The sequence below is a fragment of the Bombus vancouverensis genome, chromosome 3 (genome assembly GCF_051014615.1).
Source record: "Bombus vancouverensis nearcticus chromosome 3, iyBomVanc1_principal, whole genome shotgun sequence".
Lineage (NCBI taxonomy): Eukaryota > Metazoa > Arthropoda > Insecta > Hymenoptera > Apidae > Bombus > Bombus vancouverensis.
The window spans coordinates 1078540-1091777 of NC_134913.1; the positions used below are offsets into that span (position 1 = coordinate 1078540).

Sequence of the window (13238 nt, forward strand, 5' to 3'; positions counted from 1 at the left end):
GCTCCATCAACGTCTTCGGATTCTGGACAGAAAATGAAAAGAAATTACACATTAATAAATTACAAGCAAACTTTAGCGATGAAGATAGTTTTAGGAAAATTGATAGATCATGTAAGAGAAAGTCAGATACTCTTAAAGATTGATAATACAACTGCAACAGTGTATGTAAACAGAATAAAGGGTGTACGCTTCCGGCATAAATAAAATTAGCGAGGGACATCTGGCAATGGGCAAAGGACAAGTACATCGTCTTTCTTGCATCGCACATAGCATCGGAAGGTAATAAGCAGACGGACTGCTGAGAACTATGAATGAGTATACCGAGTGAGAACACAACGAGCCTTTGATATTATCACTAAAAGATTAGGTGAACCACGGATGACTTATTTGCGTATAGAATGAATGCTAAACGCGAATTTTTCCTTTCTTAGAAACCAGACGCATTACAAATCGGCGTATTTACAGTAAATTAGTCGAATCTTAAATTTTATGTATTCTGCCCTTCAAACAGATTCTCAGAATGCTTCTAAAAATAAAGCAAAATAGAACAGCGGACATTATTGCCGTCCCGGATTGGCCAAACCAACCGTAGTATTTATTTTTAGAACTGGCGGTAGGAGACCCAATAATTCTCGAGCCTGACATTTATTTACTTCTAACTCTATGCGGGAGAATGGTGTATCCACAGCCGAGTCAACTGTGCTTGATTGCAATTACAGTATCAAAGAAGCTTTGCCAAGGAAGAATACACTCAGAAGAAATCAGCATTTTACTAACATTTTGTTTATCTAGAGGAAACTACCATGAGACAGTACAGGTCAGTCCTATGGCATTACTGGCAATTTTCTAGAAAGAATAGCCTTGCTTTTTACTGGAGGAGACCGTAAGTTTTAGACGGAAAGGATCATTTGGTACACTAAATACATACAGATCATCCTAATTTGATCGCAATTATATGAAGAAGTCTCGTTCAAGGCAGTCGGCAACTATTAATGGTTCATACGTTGTCACACTTAATAGCAACCACAATTGTCATACCGATGAGGATGCGTTAACCACTAGTATCCCAACTGACAAACACTATATCATACCTAAAACAACAGCACAAGAAATTAGAAACATAATCGAGAAGACAAAAAACAATAAAGCACCAGGGATCGACCTAATCAATGGTAAAATTTTGAAAAACCTTCCTCCAAAAGCGATACGACTAATCACAATAATTTACAACGCAATATTAAGAATCCAATACTATCCTAAACTATGGAAACTAGCACAGATCATAATGTTACCTAAACCAGGCAAAGACCAACACCAAACAACATCTTATAGACCAATATCACTACTTCCCGTGTTTTCCAAAATACTAGAAAAAATAATTTACGCCCGCTTAAAACCAATAATAGAGAAGGAAAAATTAATACCAGATCACCAATTTGGATTCAGAAACAAACATTCCACTATAGAGGAAATGCGCAGGCTCATCAACGAAATAATACTAGCATTAGGAAACAAACAATACTGTACAGTCCTCTGTATGGACATAGAATTTGACAAAATAAACCACGAAAGTCTACTTCAATCAATCAGAAAACAATTCCCGAAGCAGATATACCATTTAATTAAATCTTACTTAAGCAGCAGAACCTTCGTAGTAAAAATTAAAGACACATACTCTGAACATACCAACCACTACAACATACCAACAACTACTAATAGCAAGATACTGACATTCGTAGACGACACAGCGGTACTAGTCAGGCACATTGACCCTGCAACAGCAGTCACATCACTACAAGAACATATCACAAAAATAGAAAAGTGGCTTCAAGTTAAACAAATTAAAGCAAACCCCGATAAATGCAACCACATTACATTCACACTGCGAAAACAGATACCTCCAAACATTATACTGAACGGCACGCACATAATACAAACAATGCAAGTCAAATACCTAGGACTCCACTTAGATACACGATTCACATGAAAACAGCATATTAAATCTATAATAGACAAAATGCAATTAGCAAGGAGACAAATGTATTGGTTAACAAGTCGAAAATCCAAACTAAGCATAGAAAACAAACTAAAAATATACAAAACGATCATAAAACCAATTTGGACGTACGGAATACCACTTTGGGGAACAGCAGCAATGAGCCATATAAGCAAAATAGAGACAATCCAAGCTAAAATTCTTAGATCAATTGTAAACGCCCCATGGTACGTTAGAAACGAGGACATACGGAAAGACCTTGGAATACCAACGGTCAAGGAAGAGATTAGCAGATTCGCAAGAAGGTACAGAGAAAGAATAGCAACGCACCCGAACCGGCTGGCAGCGGAAACGTTCAACACAACCATAGAAACAAGACTAAAAAGGAAACACCCAGCAGATCTCACAAAGGATATATCTTAACAAGCACGAAGATGGTACCCCATTGGGGGTAGCCACCCACATGATAATCAAACAGATAAAAAATTCTACCAAATGTCCAAATTGGACAAATTGTGAATGTGAAATTTTAAATAAAAAAAAAAAAATACGTTGTCACGCATGCACAATTATAGGCAGAAAGAATTCTGCCTATATTTACCGACATCTTTTTGCGAATATCTCGCAAAGACCGAGCGGCGGTTATATGTATAGGAAGAAGTTGTTCAAAATATTTATTTCTATAACATATCCAAAAATTATCGAAATCTATGAGATGGGTAAGATATCGATGATTACCTTGACTTTCATTGCATTTATCGTTGTTGTATATAATAACTTGGTTGACATGTTGAATCAAATTTGAGAAACTTATTAGTAATTATATGTAAATCTGTCACTATCCTAGATTCGATGATTTTTTAATGTTATCAGGCACATGAATCGGAGGGACTCTCCGATTTCGATGATTTTTTAATATGTTGTTGAAATCAATATTATGAACAACTTTTTCCTATACATATAATCCCTGCTTGGCCTTAGTTTCCAGGATATTTATGAAAATATTTTTAACATTTTTTACTTTGATGTACGTTGGATGCCGCTTAGATTTGAGTTAAACTTATCTACGGACATGATTATATTATATGCCCTGACCACTATGGGTTTATATATCTCACATTTCAATATTTAAACACAAGGAGATGAGAAAAAATGTAATCAAGCTTAGCTATTCGAGAGCATTCAGTAAATGACAAACTTTCTTCTGCATCACATTTACATACTTGACCCGCGATGATTTTGTAGAATCTAAAAAACGATTTTTAGTAGGACAGTCCTTAAATTCATTATTGCAGTTATTGTTGGCCGGCCATCTCACGAAAAGTAGTTTAACGTATCCAAGCCTAAATCAATACAAATCATACTTGCTAGAAATTAAATAAGTTCTGATCTTATTTCAGCCAATTTATGGCAAATTCGTGCCAAAAAGTTTGATGACCTATATTGGGTTAAGCGTAGGTTAAATTTTTTATCATATACAACTAAAAATCTTATCTTCTCTCTCCCTATGTTTACAGATTGAAACGTGAGATTATAAACTCATCGCAGTCAGAGCATGTAATATAATCATGTCCGTAAACTAGTCTAACCCAAGCCTAAGCGGCATCTAATACACATCAAAGTAAAAATGTCAAAAAATGTCAGAAACTATGGCTGAGCGGTGGTTATATGTATAGGAAAATATTGTTTCAGATGTTGATTTCCGCAGCATATTCAAAAATCATTGAAATCGACGAAGTGAGCTTCTTCGTAAACAATTACTCTTTTTTCTATACATGTAACTGCCACTCCATCTTAGTTCTTGAAATATTCGCAAAAATCCGTCGGTACCACTACAGTGAATTCTACCTATACTTAATTGTGCATCTCTAGCAACGTGTGCGTTAGAATTGGTTGCCGATTGCCTCGCGGCCGAACTTAAAAAGCTAAGGCAAGCTTAGCTTTTACACATTATATATTTACAGACTTTTTGTATAACTTTGATAAAGATACAGTAATGAACTCCATAAACAATTATACACGTTTCTATATTACAACACAAGTTCACACATCCGCACTCCTCTCAAAAGTCGAGAAGCGAACGCTCTCTTTTCAATATTCGCGGTCATTGCCGAAACTACTATCGGTTCGAACAAACGATATATCTCGCTTCCGGGAACATCTTTAGTGCGACAAATAACAATCTCATACACCGTCGTAACAATATGAACGAAGGATTGACGAGCTTGATTATTCCATGGATCTTTCGGATTACAGCCCCGTGCACAATGGGATATTAAAAATTATTATCATTAATGTTCTTGGTCAGGTTTGGATTAATCTTACAAATTTAGCCACAGAGGACGGTCACCCATAGGTTTGAGTAATAAATAATAACATAACTACCAGTAACATTATATTGCTATTATTTGCAAATTGGAAACATTTTAGCCATGATATCAGAATTTAGTTATTCGACTGTCAAAATCGGGCTATCGTCGAAACAGATTTCCGAAGACGTTTCTTGCAGCCTTACAGGGAAAGTTATGAATGATTATTTAAATTTGAAAAAAAACATGCTATAAATATAAAGAGATGAATGGTTAACGGATATACACAGATTGCTAAGAGGCGATTGTGTCATAAATGTCATAAATACACACATATGGGCAGAATTCACTGTAGTAGTACCGACAGTTTTCTGTAAATATCTCAAAAACTAAAATTTCATCGGAAACACGCAAAGGAAACAGTTGTTCCAAATGTTGATATCTACAACACATTAAAAAAGATCATTGAAATTTAAAATAGCGACAGTCGTTATTTATCAATAATTACCGACTTGTACTATACTTCTGGAATGATGGATTATAGTCAGTTAAAAATAAGTCATAGTAAAATGGATTGTAGTAAGTTAAAAAGTTTTAATATTATGTCGACGAATATGGCTCCATTGTAAAGAAGTTAAGAAAATTATTGTCTCACACATATGCTAAAAGAAAGTAAACATAATTACAAAATACACATCGATAACATTTACGTCTTCAGATAGACAAGGCAACCAAATTTCAATTCTGAATTACGATCATACTACAGAAACTTGTATATTGATAAGATATCACATTTCTATATTAATATCTAGTCATTGAGAGAAAAAGAAAGGGGGAGAGAGATGTAATTGGTATATTGAATAAAGTCATACAAGAAAATTACTTTTTTGGCGGTTACAGATACATATTTAATAATAAAATAAGGTCGTGTTATTAAAAACAGTTCGAATATAACTAATTCGAATAAAAGAATAAATCGAAGTGTAGGGTATTTTAAGCATTTGATATTATAAATTGAAATTAGAACTATATATTAACAAGTAGAATTAAACATATCTGACTCAACTGAATTCAAAAAAATTAATTTCAGTAAATTAGTCAATGATAAATAGACGTAACTTATAAATTGTACTAAGTTTTTCACCATTTTCACCATTACAATCTTGATATTGTGAAAACGGAAATGCTGTATAATATGCTTTTTACCTTAATATTTTCTACAACACAATTAAAAAAATAAATAAGATCCCTTTAAAAAATATGATTCTTTTGATTCGCTACCAATCGTTGTTTTTTTTTTATAAATGACTGTAAATGGATGGAAAATCGTGTGTCGCATTGAAATAAAGACACTGTATAGTATTAGTATCAGTATCTTTACAAACTATCAAGCAAGCATTGAGCATTGATACTTTATACAAGACAATTATTCCGCGAGAGATCCCAAGGGAAAAGCACCCGATCAGTCGGACCAGACTATTCCGATGTTCTATTGTTCCGATATCAAAAGCAGATCCCGCGTCTGTGTGTATGTTTGATCCGTTTGAAATTATTTGTTTAAAATATATCTTTTAAGCGCCCTCTATAATACTGCGCAGCACCAAATGGATACCGAAAGTTTCGGAATCCTGAAATTCGATTCAGATATCAGTCATTGACCTACATACAGACTTATCCACTTAGCTTGGAACTCGCGCTCGCGAAAACATATGAAAAAGGCAAGAGTATAACATGCATACTTATTATTACAGTCAAATGTTGCTCACCATCTATGGGCTATTTTAGAAGTGTAATTGGACGAAAACACAGAGCGGTTTGCTAGTCGCCTAAAGGCTTTAAATGTGACATCACAATAAGGAGAAGACGGTCGCTGAGAAAGCGAGCCACACCGACAGCCGCTTGTCTTCTGTTTGTAAACAAAGGACGAGGGAGCTAAATAAAGACCTCGTGTAAAACGTGCATACATGAAACTGCAAAAAATATCTGTTATAACTCAATTAAAAGTGAATATCATTAATATATTGGATTTGGGTTTGGATTTGGATTCGTGTCCTCAATTCGCCTGCCATGAGGCGGCCAGTAATGTTTCCGTAAAATAAGAACAATTATTCTTTTCATAAAATAATATCTCAATTATTCATTCGCCTATTACTTTCACAATTAATTTGCTACTATCTCGCGCAGGCTTTGCCAGCCGCCACGCGGTAGCCGAATTGAAAAATCTACTCCAAACCTAAACTCAATGCCTTAAAGATATTCACTTTTAATTGAATTAAATATAAGTTATAACAGACGTTTCTTACAGCCTCGCATATGCACATTGTGCACGAGTCCTTAAGTTCGCCCGACCCGCGGTTATAAATAGGAGATAAACGACCGCAACTATGGGTAGAAACACATTGTTGTAGTATTTGCAGCTTTTTGCGATATTGCAGAAACTAAGCGAAATCAACGATTATATATATGGGAAAAATTGTTCAAAATGTTGATTTCTATAACATATTCAAGAATCATCGAAATCCGGGAGAACTAATTTTTCTTCAAAATTTTAAATATAGTATTTATTCATATTGTTATCATCATTTCTTTCTTGCCTCTTCTTAAAATAGATGGATCTCGGGCTGCCGTGTCTCAAGTTATCCTGACAGAGCTGACACGAAGTTACCTAAAGACTACCTGCTCATACTGACACATACAATAAATCTATGACTAATATCCAAAATTTAGTTTCAGAGTCCTAACTTTTTCCAACTTTCGACCCGTCCTGAAGCTGAGGATCAAGACACTCAGGCCGGCCTGCACAGTTCTATATACCGATGTTTACAATGGATAGAAACAAATGGATGATTTTGTTTGATTTTGTTTGATGTTATTTAATATTGATATATTGACATCGGTTGCAGCTCACATAGATATAAGAATCAGTATATGTATTGTTCTAATTGGTAAGCAAACCTGATACTGATGCAGGTTTCAACGTATGGAACGTGACATCGATACAGAATATCCACTTTTAAGATCTGAAGGTTACACAAGGTATCAGGTAACTAATTCAATAATCAAACCGAAAATGGACTGATTTCACATAAAAAAAAAGTAAGACGGAAATATAGAATAAAATTTTTTCATATAATGCTTTGTTTCATTCATTAATTCATTATGTTTATGTGTTGTTTGAATGTTGTTATGAATGTTTAATTCATTAAAAAATTAATTTATTTTAAAATATTTCTTTACAGAAGTTTTTTAAATTAATTTCCATTACAAAAAGGATTAATTTCAATAATTTTTAAATTAAAAACATATCTGTGAGGTAAACATTTTTATGTAATAGGTAATATGTAATAGTTTAGATAATAGGTAATAGATCGTATAGACATATCAACAATGTTTACGAATAAAGATAACAGTATAAAATCCGTCGAGACTTGACCCAGTACTTATACATGTATTTGACAAATTGTCGAAGTTAATTTTCTCGACAACAAAGTCTTATATGAAAAAAAAATTGCATTCTACATTTTGGTCTTTTTTTTATGTAAAACATCGCCTTCCAGGTTGTATCACCGGTTACCTAGCATCTTGTATATCATCAATCATTATACTACAGAGTCTTCAGGTGATTGCCAAATATCTTTTTCTCTAATACATACAGTAGTGTTGGAAGATAATTAGATATTTTTAACAAAGGTTAGAAAGAAGGCAAATATTGTTATATCATAGAAGAAAGTTCCAATGGACTAGAACCAAAGAATACAATGTCATAAACTATAACTTACAACACTATTCATTATGAAAAGCAAAGAAACAAAGTGGAAAGTATTTTTTGAAACCTTAAAGCTAGATATGTGAGCAGAGCTGAAGGCAGTTATAAACCTGATTAAATCGAAAAGAGCTATGCATAGCCCTAATGAAAAATGCGGCAGAAGGAATCTTTCAAGGTCATTACTAAAAATTATGATATAGCTGAATGTATACTCAAACAAACATATAAAGGAAGATAAACAGGATGTAACAGAAATTGATGCGAGTGATAATAAATTGCTCAGCGCTATTGTAGTATCGTGGACGAAAGGCCTAAGAGATATCGGGCGAACTATAAACAATGTCGCGAGAAAGCCGAAGTACCGATAGGCCCAACAATGTATCGTCGATCCTTCAATCGAATAGTTTCGCGGAAAAGGCCTGCGTGACCCTGGTCACGAGCGGTTGCGGAACACGTGCTTGGTGGGGCTAAGACAAAAGACAAAGGAATGCTAAGGGAGAAAGATGAATTAACAGTCAGAGTGTTAGTTGAGAAGTCAGAGAGTGCGAATTGCGTTGTCGAATGTCAGATTTCTCATTGATACCGCAGCAGGAATAAACCTAATAAAGGAGAACGTTCAAACCTCTAGCCTAAAGACTTTCCTAATGGAAAATGACAAACACACCACCGACAAAACTTGTAATCTAAACATGCTCAAGAAGAATCACCAATTTCACGTAGTCCCTGACAACTTTCCCCTAATAGAAGATAGAATAACTGGACTCCCATTCCTTACAAAGTACCAATACAACGTTACTAACGATAAACTAACCTGGGACGAGATTATACTACCATTCCAGAACACCGATAACGAGATAGGACCAGGTGAAACTTTAACTTCAACCCAATACATCGAAGGAAAGCCCACAACAAAATGCTTTATCAACACTGGTAAGCAAATCTGTCATATTATAAACGAAATAGAAAACCCCATAAGCTAAGACAAATTAATAAATTTGCATAAATAATACGTACCAAACATATTGATCCAGAACTTCGAGAACCCCTTGAGAAATTCCTTATCGATTACCTAGACGTTTTTAACATGGAAACAGACTCACTACCATACACTAACTTAACCGAACATACAATCACACTCAAGACAGACAAACCTATAAACATCAAATCTTATAGACTGTCCGAATGTCATAAAAAAGAAATTGAGACTCAAATCAACGACATGCTAAGCAAACGTATCATAGAACCATCGGATAGTCCATATAACGCACCAATTTGGGTAGTTCAAAAGAAATTAGATGTATCAGGTAAACAAATATGGAGAAAATTAAATATGGAGAAAATTAAACGAGCAAACAGATCAAGACGCGTATCCTTTGCCAAATTCGGACGAAATACTCTATCACTAAGCAAAGCTAAATTTTTCTCAGTTCTAGACCTCTCGTCAGGATTTCACCAGATACCTATGGAACAAAAATCCAAAAAATTTTCAACTCCACAAGGTCATTTCTACTATAATCGTATGTCTTTTGGCCTCAAAAACGCATCGGCAACGTTCCAACGCATGATGTATACCGCCTTATGGTGATTAGTAAGAAATATCTGTTTCATATACTTAGACGATATCATAATATTCGGAAGCACCATCCAAGAGCACAACCGAAATCTAGCCATTGTATTAGACAGATTACAAAATTTAAGATTAAAGATACAACCGGACAAATGTGAATTTGTGAAACTAGAATTAGAATATCTAGGACATTCTTTTATTACTATAAAAGAAGGAGTAAAACCCAACCCTAAAAAGATTCAGGCCGTGAAAGATTTTAAAATACCAAAAACCGCGACTCACATAAAATCATTCTTAGGACTCGTTGTGTACTACAGAAAATTTATAAGCAAATTTTCTAAAATCGCGAAACCACTGACAGATCTCACAAAGAGAGATACTCCATTCCACTGAACTGATAAACAATAGCTTGCATTTGACACACTGAAACAAAAACTCTGTGAAGCTCCTGTACGACAATACCCAGACTTAAAAAAACATTTACATTAATAACAGACGCAAGTAACGAAGGATTAAGAGCAATGCCTACATATCCCGAACCTTGAACCCGCCTGAGAAAAACTATTCCACAACCGACAAAGAGTTACTAGCAATAGTATGGCCAATCAAAAGACTAAGGCAATACCTACTTGGTAGAAAATTTAAGATTCAAAGTGATCATCAAGCTTTAAAGTGGTTAAAAAATGTTAAGGATCCCTCATCGAGACTCATGCGATGGCGCTTCAGACTCGAGGAGTACGATTATGAAATTGAATACAAAAAAGGAAAAGAAAATACAGTTGCAGACGCTCTATCCAGATTGTATCCTATCACCAATGAAGAAATCCAATCCGATCTAAAAAAAACCCGAACTATTATGACGAATATATCGACTGGAAAACCAATATATCACCCCAGCTCCAACAACTCAAAAACCTAACAAACCACACTTTAAACAAATTACAAAGACCGAACTAGGAGACTTTAACGAACAGCATCGGTTGCATCAATTAACTAAACATTTTATTAAACACCAAACTGGACACTTGCATATAGGAATAAACGACAATAGCTTCAGCACATTAGAAAAGGTAAACATTCAACTCATGCTAAGGTATCTAACAGCCAGATTCCCTCAAATTAAACTAATATTTGGACAAGATCCGCCAGTACACTACGATAACGAACAAAAACAAACGATACTACGCGAAAATCATAACGAAATAGTAGGACACTTAGGTATACACCGCACCGTGAAACGAATACAAGAATACCATCACTGGACAAACCTAGAGCAAGACGTCACAGAATTTATACAGAACTGCGAAACCTGCCAACGAGAAAAATTAAACCGTATCAGGACCCAAGAGCAACCCATAATAACTGACACATCCGTTAACCCTAGTGATAAAATCGCAATGGATATATTCGGACCTCTCACCAAAACTAAACAAGGCAACCAATTTATCCTATCTATCCAAGATCAATTAAACAAATATCTCGTTCTCATACCTTTAAAAGATCTAACAGCCAATTCGATCATTAACGAACTTTTGGATCACTATGTGTACATATTTTCCGCACCGAAAAGTATCCTCACGAACATGGGACGAAACTTTATATGTAAACTGATGGATACAATTGCAAAGGCTTTCAAAATTCGACACATAAAAATTACTTCTTTCCACCCGCAATCTAACGGATCTCTCGAACGAACACATGCTGTAGTAAAAGATCTTATTCGAACTTGTACAACCGACCGACAAAACGATTGGGACGAAAATTTAAAACTAATATGCATGGGATATAATACTTCAGTACACGAAACGACCGGACATACCCCATTTGAATTAACATTCGGAAGACAAGCTAACATGCCATTCTCAATATCAAACAACCCCACCCTAACTAAAGATCAATTATTTAACCTCCGGAAAAATCTACATAACGCTAATCTACATCAAATTCGAAAAATTATCAAAACACAAACGATATTCCAAGTAAAAGATAAAGTATGGGTACATAACGATCACAAAACCAACAAATTAGACCACGAATGGCTAGGACCGGCAGAAATCCTCTCATCCCATCCCACTTATCTTATTGGATATTCCAATGGCCAAACGCAAAGAATCCACGGTAAAAGATTAAAGCCTTATTTTTCAGGAAGGAGACCATAACATGGATAATTTTAGCCCTCGAATACATCTAAAGCAATCTAGTAGTAAGACCACTAAATTATGCCAACGTTTTCTTAGAACATATCGACAAAATTATCAATACTATCATATCAGGAAAACAATGAATGGAAAATAACACAAATTTATCCGATACCTTTCAAGTATTTATCGCACCCGTAGTAGAAACTGACTTAATACTAACCAACTCAGAACAATACACCTTCGTCGATAGCCACTACTTAAACAAATATTGTAAACGAACGTTAATCATCCACATTTGTAAAAGAACTCAACTCAATAGAATCAATTCACCTGAACGTAGAATAGAATTAATTAATAACCAACAAACCGTCAAAACTTGCCCGACTGCTGTCTCCAAGCTGGAAGAATTGACGTTCGTATCTTTACAAACGGAAAACCATTATATTATTATTCCTACGAAAAATGTACAAATGTAAACTTTTCAAATGTCTACATCGATTACTTCCTAAAAATGTATGTATCAAATCCCTACCGTAAGCCTACCAAAGCGCTCACGTAAACAATATGCATCAAAAATTCATCCATCAGCCCATGGGACGGTCACTTTCCAAAACATTACCGAAAATGAAGATAACGGGATCATTCAAATCAGGCGACCCACCAGAGCCATACACTTCAACGGAGCAAAGCAAATCTAACGTCCATTTATCTACACAGCCATCGAAACAATAACCAAATAGTAACGGAATAGCCGCCTCTGAGATACACCAGATAACAACCCCTCCAGAGGGACTAAAGTCTCAGTCTGTTGTAACATTTTGAATCAGTCTGTTGTAACATTTTGAACCGTCACTCTGTTGGATCTTCATAATAAATTCTATTACCATATACAAAGTTCAATTTCTTCACCTTATTTGTGAAATGTTCGAACTGCGACACGAGGAGATCACGGGCGATCTATTATTTTCGTGACTTTATGTCTTCTACGTGACACTAGCGTTGTCAAGAGAGTGTGGCCCACGTAAGAGATAGCGTTCGATCCGTAGTGACGAGAGTTGCAAATTAACTATCTAGTTATCTTAATTATAATTTTAAATAATTTCGTTGGTTGTTTAACAATGTCACATGATGATTCCGAAAAATATGATAATATCATAAATAAGATACCATGTTATTCTTGTGTATTATAACTATCAAATATTGACTTCTACAACATTGCAAAAATACCTCTTAGGGTGTGCTATACAAAAAATAGCACAGTATTTACAAGAAAATTGAAAATCTTAATGAAGAATCTATTTCATTGCATTACTGTAATAATATTTAAGAATGAATAAAGAATTCGTAACAATATTATTTTTTCATGTAATAATATTTTTTAACACAATTTTAATACTTTTAATTCTTTTTCTCTTATTCCGTTCTTAACATAATTCACTGCTGAAAACATTACTATATA

At 34.7% G+C, this 13238-nt stretch overlaps 1 protein-coding gene and 1 long non-coding RNA gene across 3 annotated transcripts in view; one reads left to right on the forward strand and one right to left on the reverse strand.

The window, feature by feature from the left end:
• Positions 1 to 13238, reverse strand: part of Usp16-45 (ubiquitin specific protease 16/45) — a 43022-nt gene that overhangs the window by 15395 nt on the left and 14389 nt on the right. The gene's annotated exons all lie outside the window — the stretch shown is intronic.
• Positions 7980 to 12790, forward strand: LOC143305187 (uncharacterized). The gene is made up of 2 exons (XR_013061936.1): positions 7980 to 9001; positions 11784 to 12790. It is a non-coding gene; the product is annotated as an uncharacterized LOC143305187 (long non-coding RNA).